Source organism: Cloeon dipterum, chromosome 2 (genome assembly GCF_949628265.1).
Source record: "Cloeon dipterum chromosome 2, ieCloDipt1.1, whole genome shotgun sequence".
Lineage (NCBI taxonomy): Eukaryota > Metazoa > Arthropoda > Insecta > Ephemeroptera > Baetidae > Cloeon > Cloeon dipterum.
The window spans coordinates 2,164,804-2,187,008 of record NC_088787.1 but is presented as its reverse complement, the minus strand read 5'-3'; the positions used below and the strand labels follow the sequence as shown (position 1 = coordinate 2,187,008).

General features: G+C 46.8%; 2 long non-coding RNA genes across 2 annotated transcripts; both read left to right on the top strand.

The window, feature by feature from the left end:
• The first annotated feature begins 210 nt into the window (after window positions 1-210).
• LOC135935086 (uncharacterized) lies at window positions 211-12,603 on the top strand. The gene is made up of 3 exons (XR_010574176.1): window positions 211-300; window positions 12,054-12,362; window positions 12,414-12,603. It is a non-coding gene; the product is annotated as an uncharacterized LOC135935086 (long non-coding RNA).
• Window positions 12,604-16,016: 3,413 nt separating this feature from the next.
• LOC135937879 (uncharacterized) lies at window positions 16,017-17,435 on the top strand. The gene is made up of 3 exons (XR_010574567.1): window positions 16,017-16,552; window positions 16,750-16,902; window positions 16,984-17,435. It is a non-coding gene; the product is annotated as an uncharacterized LOC135937879 (long non-coding RNA).
• Window positions 17,436-22,205: the final 4,770 nt, after the last annotated feature.

Sequence of the window (22,205 nt, the reverse complement as noted above, 5' to 3'; positions counted from 1 at the left end):
CAGACGGCTCAAGTGCGCATGCGGGGCTGGCAGCTAGCGGTGGCATTTAAGGAGAAGCAGCCAGAGTACAAAAAGAGGGGAAGGAGTGGGGACAAACGACGCTTGGCTGCTGGGTGAATGACCCACTGCTTCCCCTCTTTTGCTGACTCTGTCTGCTGCTTCGCTTCTCCTACTCTCGTCAGTGACGTCAGTCTTTAACTGGCAGTGACGGGAGGAGGACGTGCGCGGTGCCGGTCTGCAGCCGTGATGGAGGGGCCAGCAACCATCAGGTGACTGTAGAGGACCACGGCCACATTTGGGGTGAGTCCAAATTCTTTTTTCATTCCTTTCTCAGCAGGGTCGTGCCCGCCGGCGTTTCTGACGCTTGCGGGGATGACCTTGCTGGTTCTTTTTCCCTTAATTTTCCCTTTTCTTTTTAATTTCCAGCAGGGACGTGCCCGCCGGCGTTTCTGACGCTTGCGGGGATGACCCTGCTGGTTCTTTTTCCCTTCTTTTTCCCTTTTCCTTTTAATTTCCAGCAGGGACGTGCCCGCCGGCGTTTCTGACGCTTGCGGGGATGACCTTGCTGGTTCTTTTTCCCTTAATTTTCCCTTTTCTTTTTAATTTCCAGCAGGGACGTGCCCGCCGGCGTTTCTGACGCTTGCGGGGATGACCTTGCTGGTTCTTTTTCCCTTCTTTTTCCCTTTTCCATTTAATTTCCAGCAGGGACGTGCCCGCCGGCGTTTCTGACGCTTGCGGGGATGACCTTGCTGGTTCTTTTTCCCTTCTTTTTCCCTTTTCCATTTAATTTCCAGCAGGGACGTGCCCGCCGGCGTTTCTGACGCTTGCGGGGATGACCCTGCTGGTTCTTTTTCCCTTCTTTTTCCCTTTTCCATTTAATTTCCAGCAGGGACGTGCCCGCCGGCGTTTCTGACGCTTGCGGGGATGACCCTGCTGGTTCTTTTTCCCTTCTTTTTCCCTTTTCTTTTTAATTTGCAGCAGGGACGTGCCCGCCGGCGTTTCTGACGCTTGCGGGGATGACCTTGCTGGTTCTTTTTCCCTTAATTTTCCCTTTTCTTTTTAATTTGCAGCAGGGACGTGCCCGCCGGCGTTTCTGACGCTTGCGGGGATGACCTTGCTGGTTCTTTTTCCCTTAATTTTCCCTTTTCTTTTTAATTTCCAGCAGGGACGTGCCCGCCGGCGTTTCTGACGCTTGCGGGGATGACCTTGCTGGTTCTTTTTCCCTTAATTTTCCCTTTTCTTTTTAATTTCCAGCAGGGACGTGCCCGCCGGCGTTTCTGACGCTTGCGGGGATGACCCTGCTGGTTCTTTTTCCCTTCTTTTTCCCTTTTCCATTTAATTTCCAGCAGGGACGTGCCCGCCGGCGTTTCTGACGCTTGCGGGGATGACCTTGCTGGTTCTTTTTTCCTCAATTTTCCCTTTTCCTTTTAATTTCCAGCAGGGACGTGCCCGCCGGCGTTTCTGACGCTTGCGGGGATGACCTTGCTGGTTATTTTTTTCCTTAATTTTCCCTTTTCCTTTAAAATTCCAGCAGGGACGTGCCCGCCGGCGTTTCTGACGCTTGCGGGGATGACCTTGCTGGTTATTTTTTTCCTTAATTTTCCCTTTTCCTTTTAATTTCCAGCAGGGACGTGCCCGCCGGCGTTTCTGACGCTTGCGGGGATGCCCTTGCTGGTTATTTTTTTCCTTAATTTTCCCTTTTCCTTTTAATTTCCAGCAGGGACGTGCCCGCCGGCGTTTCTGACGCTTGCGGGGATGACCTTGCTGGTTATTTTTTCCTCAATTTTCCCTTTTCCTTTTAATTTCCAGCAGGGACGTGCCCGCCGGCGTTTCTGACGCTTGCGGGGATGACCTTGCTGGTTATTTTTTTCCTTAATTTTCCCTTTTCCTTTAAATTTCCAGCAGGGACGTGCCCGCCGGCGTTTCTGACGCTTGCGGGGATGACCTTGCTGGTTATTTTTTTCCTTAATTTTCCCTTTTCCTTTTAATTTCCAGCAGGGACGTGCCCGCCGGCGTTTCTGACGCTTGCGGGGATGACCTTGCTGGTTATTTTTTTCCTTAATTTTCCCTTTTCCTTTTAATTTCCAGCAGGGACGTGCCCGCCGGCGTTTCTGACGCTTGCGGGGATGACCTTGCTGGTTATTTTTTCCTCAATTTTCCCTTTTCCTTTTAATTTCCAGCAGGGACGTGCCCGCCGGCGTTTCTGACGCTTGCGGGGATGACCTTGCTGGTTATTTTTTTCCTTAATTTTCCCTTTTCCTTTAAATTTCCAGCAGGGACGTGCCCGCCGGCGTTTCTGACGCTTGCGGGGATGACCTTGCTGGTTATTTTTTTCCTTAATTTTCCCTTTTCCTTTTAATTTCCAGCAGGGACGTGCCCGCCGGCGTTTCTGACGCTTGCGGGGATGACCTTGCTGGTTCTTTTTTCCTCAATTTTCCCTTTTCCTTTTAATTTCCAGCAGGGACGTGCCCGCCGGCGTTTCTGACGCTTGCGGGGATGACCTTGCTGGTTATTTTTTTCCTTAATTTTCCCTTTTCCTTTTAATTTCCAGCAGCGACGTGCCCGCCGGCGTTTCTGACGCTTGCGGGGATGACCTTGCTGGTTATTTTTTTCCTTAATTTTCCCTTTTCCTTTTAATTTCCAGCAGGGACGTGCCCGCCGGCGTTTCTGACGCTTGCGGGGATGACCTTGCTGGTTCTTTTTTCCTCAATTTTCCCTTTTCCTTTTAATTTCCAGCAGGGACGTGCCCGCCGGCGTTTCTGACGCTTGCGGGGATGACCCTGCTGGTTCTTTTTTTCCTTAATTTTCCCTTTTCTTTTTAATTTCCAGCAGGGACGTGCCCGCCGGCGTTTCTGACGCTTGCGGGGATGACCCTGCTGGTTCTTTTTTTCCTTAATTTTCCCTTTTCTTTTTAATTTCCAGCAGGGACGTGCCCGCCGGCGTTTCTGACGCTTGCGGGGATGACCCTGCTGGTTCTTTTTCCCTTCTTTTTCCCTTTTCCTTTTAATTACCAGCAGGGACGTGCCCGCAGGCGTTTCTGACGCTTGCGGGGATGACCTTGCTGGTTCTTTTTCCTCAATTTTCCCTTTTCCTTTTAATTACCAGCAGGGACGTGCCCGCCGGCGTTTCTGACGCTTGCGGGGATGACCTTGCTGGTTCTTTTTCCCTTCTTTTTCCCTTTTCCATTTAATTTCCAGCAGGGACGTGCCCGCCGGCGTTTCTGACGCTTGCGGGGATGACCTTGCTGGTTCTTTTTCCCTTAATTTTCCCTTTTCTTTTTAATTTCCAGCAGGGACGTGCCCGCCGGCGTTTCTGACGCTTGCGGGGATGACCTTGCTGGTTCTTTTTCCCTTAATTTTCCCTTTTCTTTTTAATTTCCAGCAGGGACGTGCCCGCCGGCGTTTCTGACGCTTGCGGGGATGACCCTGCTGGTTCTTTTTTTCCTTAATTTTCCCTTTTCTTTTTAATTTCCAGCAGGGACGTGCCCGCCGGCGTTTCTGACGCTTGCGGGGATGACCTTGCTGGTTCTTTTTCCCTTAATTTTCCCTTTTCTTTTTAATTTCCAGCAGGGACGTGCCCGCCGGCGTTTCTGACGCTTGCGGGGATGACCTTGCTGGTTCTTTTTCCCTTAATTTTCCCTTTTCTTTTTAATTTCCAGCAGGGACGTGCCCGCCGGCGTTTCTGACGCTTGCGGGGATGACCTTGCTGGTTCTTTTTCCCTTAATTTTCCCTTTTCTTTTTAATTTCCAGCAGGGACGTGCCCGCCGGCGTTTCTGACGCTTGCGGGGATGACCCTGCTGGTTCTTTTTCCCTTAATTTTCCCTTTTCTTTTTAATTTCCAGCAGGGACGTGCCCGCCGGCGTTTCTGACGCTTGCGGGGATGACCTTGCTGGTTCTTTTTCCCTTAATTTTCCCTTTTCTTTTTAATTTCCAGCAGGGACGTGCCCGCCGGCGTTTCTGACGCTTGCGGGGATGACCCTGCTGGTTCTTTTTTTACTTAATTTTCCCTTTTCTTTTTAATTTCCAGCAGGGACGTGCCCGCCGGCGTTTCTGACGCTTGCGGGGATGACCCTGCTGGTTCTTTTTTTCCTTAATTTTCCCTTTTCTTTTTAATTTCCAGCAGGGACGTGCCCGCCGGCGTTTCTGACGCTTGCGGGGATGACCCTGCTGGTTCTTTTTCCCTTCTTTTTCCCTTTTCCTTTTAATTACCAGCAGGGACGTGCCCGCAGGCGTTTCTGACGCTTGCGGGGATGACCTTGCTGGTTCTTTTTCCTCAATTTTCCCTTTTCCTTTTAATTACCAGCAGGGACGTGCCCGCCGGCGTTTCTGACGCTTGCGGGGATGACCCTGCTGGTTCTTTTTCCTCAATTTTCCCTTTTCCTTTTAATTTCCAGCAGGGACGTGCCCGCCGGCGTTTCTGACGCTTGCGGGGATGACCCTGCTGGTTCTTTTTTTACTTAATTTTCCCTTTTCTTTTTAATTTCCAGCAGGGACGTGCCCGCAGGCGTTTCTGACGCTTGCGGGGATGACCTTGCTGGTTCTTTTTCCTCAATTTTCCCTTTTCCTTTTAATTTCCAGCAGGGACGTGCCCGCCGGCGTTTCTGACGCTTGCGGGGATGACCCTGCTGGTTCTTTTTCCCTTCTTTTTCCCTTTTCCTTTTAATTACCAGCAGGGACGTGCCCGCAGGCGTTTCTGACGCTTGCGGGGATGACCTTGCTGGTTCTTTTTCCCTTAATTTTCCCTTTTCTTTTTAATTTCCAGCAGGGACGTGCCCGCCGGCGTTTCTGACGCTTGCGGGGATGACCCTGCTGGTTCTTTTTTTCCTTAATTTTCCCTTTTCTTTTTAATTTCCAGCAGGGACGTGCCCGCCGGCGTTTCTGACGCTTGCGGGGATGACCCTGCTGGTTCTTTTTTTCCTTAATTTTCCCTTTTCTTTTTAATTTCCAGCAGGGACGTGCCCGCCGGCGTTTCTGACGCTTGCGGGGATGACCCTGCTGGTTCTTTTTCCCTTCTTTTTCCCTTTTCCTTTTAATTACCAGCAGGGACGTGCCCGCAGGCGTTTCTGACGCTTGCGGGGATGACCTTGCTGGTTCTTTTTCCTCAATTTTCCCTTTTCCTTTTAATTACCAGCAGGGACGTGCCCGCCGGCGTTTCTGACGCTTGCGGGGATGACCTTGCTGGTTCTTTTTCCCTTCTTTTTCCCTTTTCCATTTAATTTCCAGCAGGGACGTGCCCGCCGGCGTTTCTGACGCTTGCGGGGATGACCTTGCTGGTTCTTTTTCCCTTAATTTTCCCTTTTCTTTTTAATTTCCAGCAGGGACGTGCCCGCCGGCGTTTCTGACGCTTGCGGGGATGACCCTGCTGGTTCTTTTTTTCCTTAATTTTCCCTTTTCTTTTTAATTTCCAGCAGGGACGTGCCCGCCGGCGTTTCTGACGCTTGCGGGGATGACCTTGCTGGTTCTTTTTCCCTTAATTTTCCCTTTTCTTTTTAATTTCCAGCAGGGACGTGCCCGCCGGCGTTTCTGACGCTTGCGGGGATGACCCTGCTGGTTCTTTTTTTCCTTAATTTTCCCTTTTCTTTTTAATTTCCAGCAGGGACGTGCCCGCCGGCGTTTCTGACGCTTGCGGGGATGACCCTGCTGGTTCTTTTTTTCCTTAATTTTCCCTTTTCTTTTTAATTTCCAGCAGGGACGTGCCCGCCGGCGTTTCTGACGCTTGCGGGGATGACCTTGCTGGTTCTTTTTCCCTTAATTTTCCCTTTTCTTTTTAATTTCCAGCAGGGACGTGCCCGCCGGCGTTTCTGACGCTTGCGGGGATGACCTTGCTGGTTCTTTTTCCCTTAATTTTCCCTTTTCTTTTTAATTTCCAGCAGGGACGTGCCCGCCGGCGTTTCTGACGCTTGCGGGGATGACCTTGCTGGTTCTTTTTCCCTTAATTTTCCCTTTTCTTTTTAATTTCCAGCAGGGACGTGCCCGCCGGCGTTTCTGACGCTTGCGGGGATGACCCTGCTGGTTCTTTTTTTCCTTAATTTTCCCTTTTCTTTTTAATTTCCAGCAGGGACGTGCCCGCCGGCGTTTCTGACGCTTGCGGGGATGACCTTGCTGGTTCTTTTTCCCTTAATTTTCCCTTTTCTTTTTAATTTCCAGCAGGGACGTGCCCGCCGGCGTTTCTGACGCTTGCGGGGATGACCTTGCTGGTTCTTTTTCCCTTAATTTTCCCTTTTCTTTTTAATTTCCAGCAGGGACGTGCCCGCCGGCGTTTCTGACGCTTGCGGGGATGACCCTGCTGGTTCTTTTTTTACTTAATTTTCCCTTTTCTTTTTAATTTCCAGCAGGGACGTGCCCGCCGGCGTTTCTGACGCTTGCGGGGATGACCCTGCTGGTTCTTTTTTTCCTTAATTTTCCCTTTTCTTTTTAATTTCCAGCAGGGACGTGCCCGCCGGCGTTTCTGACGCTTGCGGGGATGACCTTGCTGGTTCTTTTTCCCTTAATTTTCCCTTTTCTTTTTAATTTCCAGCAGGGACGTGCCCGCCGGCGTTTCTGACGCTTGCGGGGATGACCCTGCTGGTTCTTTTTTTCCTTAATTTTCCCTTTTCTTTTTAATTTCCAGCAGGGACGTGCCCGCCGGCGTTTCTGACGCTTGCGGGGATGACCCTGCTGGTTCTTTTTTTCCTTAATTTTCCCTTTTCTTTTTAATTTCCAGCAGGGACGTGCCCGCCGGCGTTTCTGACGCTTGCGGGGATGACCTTGCTGGTTCTTTTTCCCTTAATTTTCCCTTTTCTTTTTAATTTCCAGCAGGGACGTGCCCGCCGGCGTTTCTGACGCTTGCGGGGATGACCTTGCTGGTTCTTTTTCCCTTAATTTTCCCTTTTCTTTTTAATTTCCAGCAGGGACGTGCCCGCCGGCGTTTCTGACGCTTGCGGGGATGACCCTGCTGGTTCTTTTTTTACTTAATTTTCCCTTTTCTTTTTAATTTCCAGCAGGGACGTGCCCGCCGGCGTTTCTGACGCTTGCGGGGATGACCCTGCTGGTTCTTTTTTTCCTTAATTTTCCCTTTTCTTTTTAATTTCCAGCAGGGACGTGCCCGCCGGCGTTTCTGACGCTTGCGGGGATGACCTTGCTGGTTCTTTTTCCCTTAATTTTCCCTTTTCTTTTTAATTTCCAGCAGGGACGTGCCCGCCGGCGTTTCTGACGCTTGCGGGGATGACCCTGCTGGTTCTTTTTTTCCTTAATTTTCCCTTTTCTTTTTAATTTCCAGCAGGGACGTGCCCGCCGGCGTTTCTGACGCTTGCGGGGATGACCTTGCTGGTTCTTTTTTTCCTTAATTTTCCCTTTTCCTTTTAATTTCCAGCAGGGACGTGCCCGCCGGCGTTTCTGACGCTTGCGGGGATGACCTTGCTGGTTATTTTTTTCCTTAATTTTCCCTTTTCCTTTTAATTTCCAGCAGGGACGTGCCCGCCGGCGTTTCTGACGCTTGCGGGGATGACCTTGCTGGTTATTTTTTTCCTTAATTTTCCCTTTTCCTTTTAATTTCCAGCAGGGACGTGCCCGCCGGCGTTTCTGACGCTTGCGGGGATGACCCTGCTGGTTCTTTTTCCCTTTTCTTTTTAATTTCCAGCAGGGACGTGCCCGCCGGCGTTTCTGACGCTTGCGGGGATGACCTTGCTGGTTCTTTTTCCCTTAATTTTCCCTTTTCTTTTTAATTTCCAGCAGGGACGTGCCCGCCGGCGTTTCTGACGCTTGCGGGGATGACCTTGCTGGTTCTTTTTCCCTTAATTTTCCCTTTTCTTTTTAATTTCCAGCAGGGACGTGCCCGCCGGCGTTTCTGACGCTTGCGGGGATGACCCTGCTGGTTCTTTTTTTCCTTAATTTTCCCTTTTCTTTTTAATTTCCAGCAGGGACGTGCCCGCCGGCGTTTCTGACGCTTGCGGGGATGACCCTGCTGGTTCTTTTTCCCTTCTTTTTCCCTTTTACTTTTAATTTCCAGCAGGGACGTGCCCGCCGGCGTTTCTGACGCTTGCGGGGATGACCCTGCTGGTTCTTTTTTTCCTTAATTTTCCCTTTTCTTTTTAATTTCCAGCAGGGACGTGCCCGCCGGCGTTTCTGACGCTTGCGGGGATGACCTTGCTGGTTCTTTTTCCCTTAATTTTCCCTTTTCTTTTTAATTTCCAGCAGGGACGTGCCCGCCGGCGTTTCTGACGCTTGCGGGGATGACCCTGCTGGTTCTTTTTTTCCTTAATTTTCCCTTTTCTTTTTAATTTCCAGCAGGGACGTGCCCGCCGGCGTTTCTGACGCTTGCGGGGATGACCCTGCTGGTTCTTTTTTTCCTTAATTTTCCCTTTTCTTTTTAATTTCCAGCAGGGACGTGCCCGCCGGCGTTTCTGACGCTTGCGGGGATGACCTTGCTGGTTCTTTTTCCCTTAATTTTCCCTTTTCTTTTTAATTTCCAGCAGGGACGTGCCCGCCGGCGTTTCTGACGCTTGCGGGGATGACCCTGCTGGTTCTTTTTCCCTTTTCTTTTTAATTTCCAGCAGGGACGTGCCCGCCGGCGTTTCTGACGCTTGCGGGGATGACCCTGCTGGTTCTTTTTCCCTTTTCTTTTTAATTTCCAGCAGGGACGTGCCCGCCGGCGTTTCTGACGCTTGCGGGGATGACCTTGCTGGTTATTTTTTTCCTTAATTTTCCCTTTTCCTTTTAATTTCCAGCAGGGACGTGCCCGCCGGCGTTTCTGACGCTTGCGGGGATGACCTTGCTGGTTATTTTTTTCCTTAATTTTCCCTTTTCCTTTTAATTTCCAGCAGGGACGTGCCCGCCGGCGTTTCTGACGCTTGCGGGGATGACCCTGCTGGTTCTTTTTCCCTTTTCTTTTTAATTTCCAGCAGGGACGTGCCCGCCGGCGTTTCTGACGCTTGCGGGGATGACCCTGCTGGTTCTTTTTTTCCTTAATTTTCCCTTTTCTTTTTAATTTCCAGCAGGGACGTGCCCGCCGGCGTTTCTGACGCTTGCGGGGATGACCCTGCTGGTTCTTTTTTTCCTTAATTTTCCCTTTTCTTTTTAATTTCCAGCAGGGACGTGCCCGCCGGCGTTTCTGACGCTTGCGGGGATGACCTTGCTGGTTCTTTTTCCCTTAATTTTCCCTTTTCTTTTTAATTTCCAGCAGGGACGTGCCCGCCGGCGTTTCTGACGCTTGCGGGGATGACCTTGCTGGTTCTTTTTCCCTTAATTTTCCCTTTTCTTTTTAATTTCCAGCAGGGACGTGCCCGCCGGCGTTTCTGACGCTTGCGGGGATGACCCTTCTGGTTTTTTTTTTACTTAATTTTCCCTTTTCTTTTTAATTTCCAGCAGGGACGTGCCCGCCGGCGTTTCTGACGCTTGCGGGGATGACCCTGCTGGTTCTTTTTTTCCTTAATTTTCCCTTTTCTTTTTAATTTCCAGCAGGGACGTGCCCGCCGGCGTTTCTGACGCTTGCGGGGATGACCTTGCTGGTTCTTTTTCCCTTAATTTTCCCTTTTCTTTTTAATTTCCAGCAGGGACGTGCCCGCCGGCGTTTCTGACGCTTGCGGGGATGACCCTGCTGGTTCTTTTTTTCCTTAATTTTCCCTTTTCTTTTTAATTTCCAGCAGGGACGTGCCCGCCGGCGTTTCTGACGCTTGCGGGGATGACCCTGCTGGTTCTTTTTTTCCTTAATTTTCCCTTTTCCTTTTAATTTCCAGCAGGGACGTGCCCGCCGGCGTTTCTGACGCTTGCGGGGATGACCTTGCTGGTTCTTTTTTTCCTTAATTTTCCCTTTTCCTTTTAATTTCCAGCAGGGACGTGCCCGCCGGCGTTTCTGACGCTTGCGGGGATGACCCTGCTGGTTCTTTTTTTCCTTAATTTTCCCTTTTCCTTTTAATTTCCAGCAGGGACGTGCCCGCCGGCGTTTCTGACGCTTGCGGGGATGACCTTGCTGGTTATTTTTTTCCTTAATTTTCCCTTTTCCTTTTAATTTCCAGCAGGGACGTGCCCGCCGGCGTTTCTGACGCTTGCGGGGATGACCCTGCTGGTTCTTTTTCCCTTTTCTTTTTAATTTCCAGCAGGGACGTGCCCGCCGGCGTTTCTGACGCTTGCGGGGATGACCTTGCTGGTTATTTTTTTCCTTAATTTTCCCTTTTCCTTTTAATTTCCAGCAGGGACGTGCCCGCCGGCGTTTCTGACGCTTGCGGGGATGACCTTGCTGGTTATTTTTTTCCTTAATTTTCCCTTTTCCTTTTAATTTCCAGCAGGGACGTGCCCGCCGGCGTTTCTGACGCTTGCGGGGATGACCCTGCTGGTTCTTTTTCCCTTTTCTTTTTAATTTCCAGCAGGGACGTGCCCGCCGGCGTTTCTGACGCTTGCGGGGATGACCTTGCTGGTTCTTTTTCCCTTAATTTTCCCTTTTCTTTTTAATTTCCAGCAGGGACGTGCCCGCCGGCGTTTCTGACGCTTGCGGGGATGACCTTGCTGGTTCTTTTTCCCTTAATTTTCCCTTTTCTTTTTAATTTCCAGCAGGGACGTGCCCGCCGGCGTTTCTGACGCTTGCGGGGATGACCTTGCTGGTTCTTTTTCCCTTAATTTTCCCTTTTCTTTTTAATTTCCAGCAGGGACGTGCCCGCCGGCGTTTCTGACGCTTGCGGGGATGACCTTGCTGGTTCTTTTTCCCTTAATTTTCCCTTTTCTTTTTAATTTCCAGCAGGGACGTGCCCGCCGGCGTTTCTGACGCTTGCGGGGATGACCTTGCTGGTTCTTTTTCCCTTAATTTTCCCTTTTCTTTTTAATTTCCAGCAGGGACGTGCCCGCCGGCGTTTCTGACGCTTGCGGGGATGACCTTGCTGGTTCTTTTTCCCTTAATTTTCCCTTTTCTTTTTAATTTCCAGCAGGGACGTGCCCGCCGGCGTTTCTGACGCTTGCGGGGATGACCCTGCTGGTTCTTTTTTTCCTTAATTTTCCCTTTTCTTTTTAATTTCCAGCAGGGACGTGCCCGCCGGCGTTTCTGACGCTTGCGGGGATGACCCTGCTGGTTCTTTTTTTCCTTAATTTTCCCTTTTCTTTTTAATTTCCAGCAGGGACGTGCCCGCCGGCGTTTCTGACGCTTGCGGGGATGACCTTGCTGGTTCTTTTTCCCTTAATTTTCCCTTTTCTTTTTAATTTCCAGCAGGGACGTGCCCGCCGGCGTTTCTGACGCTTGCGGGGATGACCCTGCTGGTTCTTTTTTTCCTTAATTTTCCCTTTTCTTTTTAATTTCCAGCAGGGACGTGCCCGCCGGCGTTTCTGACGCTTGCGGGGATGACCTTGCTGGTTCTTTTTCCCTTAATTTTCCCTTTTCTTCTTAATTTCCAGCAGGGACGTGCCCGCCGGCGTTTCTGACGCTTGCGGGGATGACCTTGCTGGTTCTTTTTTCCTCAATTTTCCCTTTTCCTTTTAATTTCCAGCAGGGACGTGCCCGCCGGCGTTTCTGACGCTTGCGGGGATGACCCTGCTGGTTCTTTTTCCCTTCTTTTTCCCTTTTCCTTTTAATTTCCAGCAGGGACGTGCCCGCCGGCGTTTCTGACGCTTGCGGGGATGACCTTGCTGGTTCTTTTTTCCTCAATTTTCCCTTTTCCTTTTAATTTCCAGCAGGGACGTGCCCGCCGGCGTTTCTGACGCTTGCGGGGATGACCCTGCTGGTTCTTTTTCCCTTCTTTTTCCCTTTTCCTTTTAATTTCCAGCAGGGACGTGCCCGCCGGCGTTTCTGACGCTTGCGGGGATGACCTTGCTGGTTCTTTTTTCCTCAATTTTCCCTTTTCTTTTTAATATCCAGCAGGGTCGTGCCCGCCTGTGTTTTTGACGCTTGTGGGTGCGACCCTGCTGTTTTCTAATTCCCACACTGCAAGTCAGGGGTGCGAAAATGTCACTGCGCTGCATTGAGAAAATGTCACCTCACCGCATGTCACTATTCATTGTGTGGGGGAGTTTTTCGCACCACACAGCAGTGACATGCGGCGGGGTGAGATTTTCTCACTGCAGCGCAGTGACATTTTCTCACCCCTGACTTGCAGTGCACTGCATCACAGGACCCTCATGTGAGACGTTGAAGTTGAGCGAGATGATGCTCAGTTTGGAGCCGGGACTCTGCGTTCGCTACGTCGATGATTCAACCTGATGCAGCGCTACGCCCTCCTCTTCTCGCCGCGCTGCGACCCTCTCTGGCTGCAGCTCAACCCCCTCGAGGCCGTCAGTCTGATCATCGGCCCGCTGGACGTTCCGAGCAGCGAGTGGAAGGTCGGCAAGACGAAGCTGTTCCTGCGGAGGAGTGGCACCGCAGACGTTGGCCATGCGCTCGTGGAAGCGCTACAAGGCCATCAAAGGTGAGTCAAAAAGCATTTTATTGTCTTATTTGTCTGATTTGGGGTTGGCAGAGTTCGCGAGGGTGCGGTGGGTGGCGCTGACCATCCAGCACGGCATCCTCTTCCTCAGACAGCGCCGCGCCGCCGTCGTCATCCAGTCGCACTTCCGCGCGGCGTCTTCGCCAGAGAGGTGGCCAGAGCCCTCAAGAGAATGCGGAGCGTCGAGCATTTCCTACTGTCAACATTTTACATTTTATGTTGAATAAAAAGATTGTCAAATACGAATCATTTTTTTTTAATAGATCAAGTCAATATGGATTTTGCAGGCAATCATTATTATGCGCATTTCTTTTTTTAGTTGATGAATCATTTTGTTAAAACGCGATTTTTACGACGCTGCGTGGACTTGCCAAATTCTGACTCTGCTAATAGTGACGCGAAGAGAAGAAGAAATGCGTGCGGAAGCCTACTCAATAGTATTCGTAGCCGACGCCCTCTCACTGCCAGTGCAGAGCAGGGAACAAAAATAAAAAATATAAACAAACATAGAACAAATCACAAATTAAAGAAGATAAATTTCACTTTCGATAATTACAAAAACCAAATATTGATGAAATTGTGGAATTAATTGTATCAGTTGTGAAGAAAAAAGCCTTTATTTTCCAAAATAAAGGCAATTCACCGCGCAAACAACGTCTCCTCCTGCTCGTTTTGGCGGTCTGTGTCCCAGTGAGGTGACGCTGAAGATCATATCGCACCATCTCTCGGTGCAGCAGCCAAACGAATGACAATGAGCGAGCCAGTCCGAGGGATAGACTGCGTCGAGAGGGATCAAAATCAAGCAAAAAAATCATTTTATTTCTAGAGCAATAAAGCAACATCTCCTCGTATCAGTATTTACATTACAGATATAAATACTGACTGTTGCTAAATTATAAAAGCAGTAAACTCAATAACGAGCTTCTTTCTATAGTAAAAAATGCAAAATGCCCTTAATTGTTGAGTTGCTCTAGTTTGCAATTTTTGGAAAACGTTGAAAAATATTTTAATAATGTTTTCTAATGATGTGGCCAAAATTTTAACGAGACGAGGAGCCTTTCTGCTAAATTAAACCTTCTTTCCAGAGCTTTCTTGCCATCCTCGGCCGCCGCGTGGACGTGCACTGTTGCTGACGAGCGTGAAGGAATTGGTCTGTCAGGCCTGAAAAGCGGAAAGCAGCAGCGCGTCCATCAACGAGCTACTCGATAGCTCGTTTGCTGCCCCTTTGTCATGTTCTATGAGACAAACACCTGACGATAAGCTCGATAATCTTATTTTAGTTTCATGCCGATTGATTTTTTTAAAGAGTTTGTGGTTTTATGAAAAACATCCTTAAATCTTATCCTTTAAAGAGAGATTTTAGGGGTTTATTGTGTTTGTTACTTATAAATAATACATAATTCACCAGATATTCTCATGGAATGCGTTAAAACTTTAATTATCTAAGTGTGCATTCCTTCTTTTATTCAATTCCTTAGGTTACCCTGAGCCACGACAACGTGATCGCACTGAAAACTAGAAGAGGCCGAAAACAAAAGGTTGATTCAGTCCTTCCTGTGGGAGAGAGAAAAAAGGGAAAAGGACATCATTCCAATAGGAGAAAAAAAAGCTCGAACCGAGCAGTAAAATCATACATTATTATCCAAAGTCGGAAGTCGTATTTTTGTCCATATAAGGCTTGAAATTGAAGAGGAAGTTAGCTGTTTTTGTGACGCAAACGCAGCACGAGCTATTTTTAACTCTCGGTAACGCTGCGGAGAGGAAATAAAACAGCGGCATGAACAAAAAAGTGCAACCAGCACGAGAAGTTATGTAGAATTTAACACATATATATCGCCCATAAAAAGTACATAATTCATTGCTTGTATTTCACGTTTTCTACCGTAAAATAAATTATGAATTTTAGCAATTTGCCGGAAGTAACTAAAAAACTGTGCCAGCAGATACAAACAATAGTGTTACAGAAAAAGGGAATAAGCCTGGCGTAATTTTTCTGGTCCTATCATCAGTTAAAAAGTTGTTACAAAATTATCTCCTTTACGGCCTAGCCTCTTTGCACAGAAGAAAAATAGAAAATGCAAAATGGTCATTAAAAAAATCCTGCTTATTGCTTAATGGCGCAGAGTTATATTTCATGCCGTTAACACACGGTCATCTATGGAATGATTAGAATTAAACAAAGTTAATGGAAATAGCTTTGTCACTCTCAACTTTCGCTAAATTAAGTTGTTTAATTATTATTAAAATTTTATGTATGTGTAAACAGTGCCGGAACTAAATTGAAACAAAATCGGGTAGCATTATCTGATTGTGAGTCATTTGGTGGTAGATTAAAAAGTAAAACACTTCCTTGTGTGTCGGGTTTATTAACTGAGCCGAAACCGCAGTAACAATCAGCATTCTGGTCGTGCACGGTCTCCACGCCTGGACTTCATAAGGTCAGTTCAAAAAATCAAACAGGATTTTGCTTTTGATTTTTAGCGTGCAGAAAGAGTTAAGCACCACTTGAATAGGTGGCGCCGCGACTGCGTTGCGTATAACTAGGACTGGCGGACACCGACATATTTACAAACGTGAAACCTTTTTCCCTCTCCTAATGACGTCACAGACTGCATGCCAGCTAAATGGTGCTCGCAGTCTGTGACGTCATAATATCCCGTCTGTAAATATGTCGGTGTTAATACCGTCCTGGCAACGCTGTGACGAACACACGACCGGTTGCGTTACATTTTGGAAGGGAGGGGCAAGCGATAGTCGTTTCTTCTGCGAGCGGAGGGCGCAAGCATTGGGGCGGGGGATGCATCGACGCTTTCCCTCAATTACCTCTCCGCGCGCGTGTGCTTTTGGGCGTCATACTGCGCCGCAAAACGCAGCGAGCCCACTTCTGTTTTTTGTTCTTATCCTTATAGCACATTATTATTATTATTATAGCACATGGTCGTGAAATATTTTTGCGAAAATATTAAGAAAATATATTTTTGTCTCAATTAAATATTCCTATATACTTAGTTTATTCTACCTATGGTTACGGTTTGAAAAAATTTCAGGAGCCAGCAGTGAGCTGTAAGCCTGCCGGATGTCATGAACATGACTTCCTTATTCTTAATCGGGACATTTCTGCTCGCTTTCTCTTTCTCCAATGCCATCAACTTCACCACCGTCTTCACCTGGGATGAAATGGACTACGTGTGGCCGTCAGCGGAGCAAAGATCAAATGCCGTGAATGACAATAAATTTATGCCTAGAAATATTGAACCTCGATACATGGCAGTTTTTGACAACAGGCTGTTTCTAAGCCTGGCAGTATATAGTTTTGGTATTCCCGTGACTCTTGTGTGGCTACCAATAAACAGTTCGCCTTCTGCGCCTCCAAAACTTGCACCGTTCCCTTCGTGGGAGAAGCATCTCGTAAGTTAATCATAACCATCGTTCGGAAGAAAATGTTCTATATTTTCCTTGCATCTTCTGTTATATATTCTAAGAACTCGACTTTAAAAGCTTTTTTCCAAAAATTGCAATACTTTTAATAAATAAGGGAAAATATATTTATATTTATTAAAAAGATTTTTTAATGCTCGGTTGCAGGAATCTAGAAAATGTGACTCGATCCAAGCATCAAAAGGGCTGGATAAGTTGACGTCATTGGGCGGCAGTGGGTTCTTGACGGTGGAGATTCTAATTGTCCCGCAAAACTTTGGATTTTTAACCTCACCAGCAATAAAGACGAGATCGATCATGTGCATCGATTTTCTTCTGACTTTGGGAATCAAATGCATGATCTGGTGCTGGAGGAGACAACAAATGGATGGTTTGCATATATTGCGCGCCGGATAATCGAGGACATCCTTGTGTTTAGCTTGAAAGAGGAAAAATCGTGGCTGATGCAGAAGAGGAAAGAATTATGGGTGTCAATAGCGCTTTATTCTCCTCAGGAAAATCCAAGACAGATCTACCTTGGAAAATACAACTCCACTGCTTTGTATTCTATTCCTGTGGCTGATCTTCAGAGCGAAATTCGACATGTGAATCCAAAAATAAATAGAACATTGACTGCAGAGCCCTACCGAATGTTGATCGACAATACTGGAACAGTCTATGCCGCCTTTTATGGGAAAAACTACACGTCGACTTGGAAAATTTCACAGGAACTTGAGGAGCAACGTTTTTATGTGGTATATACACATTTCCAAATTATATAATTTAATTCAAGCTTAACTGTAAATTTGAATTTTTTGCGGGACTTTGAAGAGTCTTTAATTCTTTTTTCTCAATTCGATCAAATTTCAATTAATTATGAAAAATCATCCGTTAGAATTTCGCTACATATATTGTTTTTTATCATAATAATTCTTTTTTGTGTATGTTTTAGCCTGGAAAACTGGGCTCTTGGCCGTTTACTTGTGCCTTGAGCTCGTCTGGGACGCTCTGGGGATGATGGTGTTTTACGAAAGTGGAGAGCCGAAGTATAGACTACAAAGAGCTGAAGTCAGTGTAAAGCCACATCTCTACAATATCTCAACAGGTAATCTATTTCCAGTTTAACCGCAGAGCAGTGAGAACGAAAGCAGACTCAAAATTTGATCCCATATTACAATTGTTTCAGAATTTATCACAACCACAACAACTCCAACGTTTGATAGTGGGAAAGACAAAGAAAATAAAACATGCAACAGCGACGACGCCACACACCAAAGTCTGCTCATTTTGAACACCGTTTTGTCCTGCTGGAACGTTTTCTGCATCTTCTCCATCGCATCCCAAATCTATTGGTTTCGGAAGATGAAGCGCACGCAAGACACGATTGCCAAAACCAAGAAAGAGTGCGAGCAAATGTGCAAAGAGCCTCTTATCAACCGCGAAATTCAACCACACGACACGGAAATCATCGATCCCGTTCCTTCTACATCAATGCAAACTACAATCGCTGATGTCCACTTGTAGTATTTTAATTGGAAATTTGAGCACAAATATATACAATAAAAAATATCTCGAAAAGTTATCACGAGACTCATTTAGAATGCGGAAATAATATATTATTAGACCGGCACGCCTCTTTTTTTCGCTTCTGATTGGCCGCTGGACCGACTCCTAATTGGTCTCCATTATTTCGACGCCATATTGACTTCTAACCGGCGGGAAACAACTCGATCGCACCCCGGTGGGACTTATGACTGCGCAGAAGGTTTTAATTTGGGTCACGCATGCGCAGTAATGAGTTTCTGCCTTCCTGTGAGATGAAGAAGCGATCTGAACGTACTGCGCATGCAAGATGCGCACATGTTTACTGCGCAGCTTTAACACATCGCAATCCGGAAGCGCCAATTACAAGAACTTTAAATTAGAGAATAATTATTTTTTACTTAAAAAAAGTTAAGGATCCAGTGTGACGGACTAAACTAACTCATTTATTGTAATTTAATTTTAATTTTGGTAATATTTGCGCTGGCTGCGGCGATATAAAGACGTTATCAGCAACCGTTTCCGTCTGTGCACGACGCTGGCCGCAAATGCACAGAGGCCTTAAAAAAATACTAACCGCGGGATTTCAGGCAATCGGCATTCTGGACCACACATGAAACAAAAATTTGGCATTTAAATATCAGTTGAACAATTGAAAAATGTGTATTAATCCAATTTAGAGTAAAAAATCCGTCTATTCTCGCTGGAAGAGGTGATTTGTGACGTCAGAGGCGAGAGTAGGAGGGGAAAGAATGCCAAGAATGCAAGAGTAATGGATGAAATGCGTGCTTATTGCTTACCTGTTTATACAAACTCTCTATTTCATGAGCCAATGCGGTGTGCTAAAAGTAAAAAAATAATATTAGGAGGTTATGAAGTACCTTTTTTACCTTTTCTTGAATTATTTTCCGATTGGATGCTCGCTTCGCATGCAATCGCTCAAATTCTTGCACTTTTAATTCCTGTTCATCCAATTTTGATTCGATCCTGACAATTTCGAACTCCAACCCCACCAACTTCCCTTCCATTTCGATCGTTTTAGAGTGCAGATCGTCCAATTTTGATGCCACCTCGTCCCATTGATAATTCATGTCGTATAAAATTATCGATTCGCGATTCGTTAACTAAAAAACAAAGAAATACCTTTCCCACTTGACCGAGCGATGCTGTGAGCTGAACTCTGTACTGTCTGTATCCGGCATTAATTAGTGCTTTGTGAATCGCAAAAGAAGGACAACCACTGCACCTGTCAACTTAAACTAAATTTCCGATTTTAAAATTTAAAAAAATCAATCAAGTTTTTTGCTGTCTCCAATAGATTTAAAAACTAATCATGTATAATTTAAATTAAATTGACCTGTTGCATAAACCCTTAGTTATCAAAGCCGCCAACAGATGGCGCAACCACAGACTTTCTTAAAACATTTTTTTAAAGCGGTTTTAAGGCATTTCCGCTGCGATATCAGACTCAATATAGCTATTTTGCTTTTTTTGACGTGATGAAAACCAAAATCGGTTCAGCCAATCGCCGTAGAAACGTTGGGAAAGATATTTTTATTTCCAAAAAATAGTTTTTCACGATTCTACGGCGATTGGTTGAACCAAATTAGGTTTTCAGAACGTCAAAATAAAGCAAATTAATTGAAGAATGCAGAGTAGCTAGATTGAGTCTGAAATCACAGCGAAAATGCCTTAAAATTAAATTATTTATGAAAGTATAAGGTAGCGCCATCTGTTGGCGGCTTCGAACACTTAGGGTTTATGCAACTGGTGAATTGAGTTAGTATCGCGGATAGCGTTATCGCAGGCAAGCTGACTTCGCGGGCTAAACGCCAAACGTGGTGCGTGTGGAGAAGGAGGCGGAGCCAGACGGCTCAAGAGCGCATGCGCGGTTGGCAGCTAGCGGTGGCATTTAAGGAGAAGCAGCCAGAGTGCCAAAAGAGGGGAAGGAGTGGGGACAAACGACGCTTGGCTGCTAGGTGAATGACCCACTGCTTCCCCTCTTTTGCTGACTCTGTCTGCTGCTTCGCTTCTCCTACTCTCATCAGTCTTTAACTGGCAGTGACGGCAGGAGGACGTGCGCGGTGCCGGTCTGCAGCAGTGATGGAGGGGCCAGCGTGCAGCGAGGCGGACAGCGACCACCAGGTGACCAGGAGGACCACGGCCACATTAAGGGTGAGTCCAATTTCTTTTTTTTATTCCTTTCTCAGCAGGGTCGTGCCCGCCTGTGTTTTTGACGCTTGTGGGTGCGACCCTGCTGTTGCATTTTCTCCTAATTTCCCCTTTTCTACTTAATTTCCAGCAGGGTCGTGCCCGCCTGTGTTTTTGACGCTTGTGGGTGCGACCCTGCTGTTTCACTTTCTCCTAATTTCCCCTTTTCTACTTAATTTCAGGCAGGGTCGTGCCCGCCTGTGTTTTTGACGCTTGTGGGTGCGACCCTGCTGTTTCATTTTCTCCTAATTTCCCCTTTTCTACTTAATTTCCAGCAGGGTCGTGCCCGCCTGTGTTTTTGACGCTTGTGGGTGCGACCCTGCTGTTTCACTTTCTCCTAATTTCCCCTTTTCTACTTAATTTCAGGCAGGGTCGTGCCCGCCTGTGTTTTTGACGCTTGTGGGTGCGACCCTGCTGTTTCATTTTCTCCTAATTTCCCCTTTTCTACTTAATATCCAGCAGGGTCATGCCCGCCTGTGTTTTTGACGTTTGTGGGTGTGACCCTGCTGTTTTCTAATTCCCACACTGCAAGTCAGGGGTGCGAAAATGTCAGTGCGCTGCATTGAGAAAATCTCATCTCACCGCATGTCACTATTTATTGTGTGGGTGAATTTTTCGCACCACACAGCAGTGACATGCGGCGGGGTGAGATTTTCTCACTGCAGCGCAGTGACATTTTCTCACCCCTGACTTGCAGTGCATTGCATCACAGGACCCTCATGTGAGACGTTGAAGTTGAGCGAGATGATGCTCAGTTTGGAGTCGGGACTCTGCGTTCGCGACGTCGATGATGCAACCTGATGCAGCGCTACGCCCACCTCTTCACGCCGCGCCGCGACCCCCTTTGGCTGCAGCTCAACCCCCTCGAGGCCGTCAGTCTGATCATCGGCCCGCTGGACGTGCTGAGCAGCGAGTGGCAGGTCGGCAAGACGAAGGCTGTTCCTGCGGAGGAATGGCACCGCAGGCGCTGGTCATCCAGCGCTCGTGGAAGCGCTACAAGGCCGTCAAAGGTGAGTCAAAAAGCATTTTATTGTCTAATTTGTATAATTCGGGGTTGGCAGAGTTCGCGAGGGTGCGGTGGGCGGCGCACCATGCAGCACGGCATCCTCTTCCTCAGTCAGCGCCGCCGTCGTCATCCAGTCGCACCTTCGCGCGGCGTCTTCGCCAGAGAGGTGGCCAGCACCCTCAGGGAAATGCGGCGCGTCCAGCATTTTTTATACTGTCAACATTTGAAATTTTATGTTTCATTAAAAGGATTGTCAAATACGAATCTTTTTTATTTAATAAATCAAGTCAATATATTACGAGAGAGATATAACGCGCATTTATTTTTTTTTTAGTTGATGCATCACTTTGTTAAAACGCGTTTTTTTACGAGAGGCTGCGCGGCCTTGCCAAAATCTGACTCGGCTAATAGTGACGCGAAGAGGAGAAGAAATGCGTGCGGAAGCCTACTCAATAGTATTCGCAGCCGACGCCCTCTCACTGCCAGTGCAGAGCAGGGAACAAAAATAAAAAATATAAACAAACATAGAACAAAACACAAATTAAAGAAGAGAATAATTCACTTTCGATAATTACAAAAACCAAATATTGATGAAATGGTGGAATTTATTGTATCAGTTGTGAAGAAAAAAGCCTTTTTTTCCAAAATAAAGGCGACTCACCGCGCAAACATTTCCCCTCGTGCTGTTGCCCAGTGAGGTGACGGTGAGGATCGTCGCACCATCTCTCGGTGCAGCAGCCAAACGAATGACAATGAGCCAGTCCGAGGGATAGACTACTGCGTCGAGAGGGATCAAAATCAAGCAAAAAAATCATTTTATTTTTAGAGCAATAAAGCATATGTAGAATTTAACACATATGTATCGCCCATAAAAAGTATAATTCATTGCTTGTATTTCACGTTTTCTATCGTAAAATAATTTATATATTTTAGCAATTTGCCGGAAGTAACTAAAAAACTGTGCCAGCAGATACAAATAATAGTGTTACAGAAAAAGGGAAGCCTGGCGTAATTTTTCTTGTCCTTTTATCAGTTAAATAAGTTGTTACAAAATTATCTCCTTTACGATACGGCCTAGCCTCTCTTTGCACAGAAGAAAAATAGAAAATGGTCATTAAAAACATCCTGCTTAATGGCGCAGTGTTATAATTCATGCTGTAACACGGTCGTCTATGGAATGATTAGAATTAAACAAAGTTAATGGACACAACTGCCTAGCGGATATTACTAAGATTATGGCCCGTTCGAGCCACGGTTACTCCGGATGGGAGCTTCCGCTGTTCGCTAACTTCAACCGGCCGCTGAGCGTCGCCCTGAAGTCGGACACTGTATGTGCCAGACAGGGTAGTCGTGTCCTCGAGTCTTCACCACTCCCAGATGGGCGAGTGCAAGGGAGCATTGCGGCAAGTAATTCATGAGAATAATTTGAACTTTCATAAGACAATCTCGACATTAATTAAACTACTCATTTTTGTTACTCAAATACAGAATATCCCTCTGCAAAATACAATTGATATTTTTTAAACTTTGAGAATCTACAATGATCACTCTCAACTGTCGCTTAATTAAGTTGTTTAATTAATATAATATGCTATTTTATGTATGTTTAAACAGTGCCGGAACTAAATTGAAACAGAATCGGGTAGCAT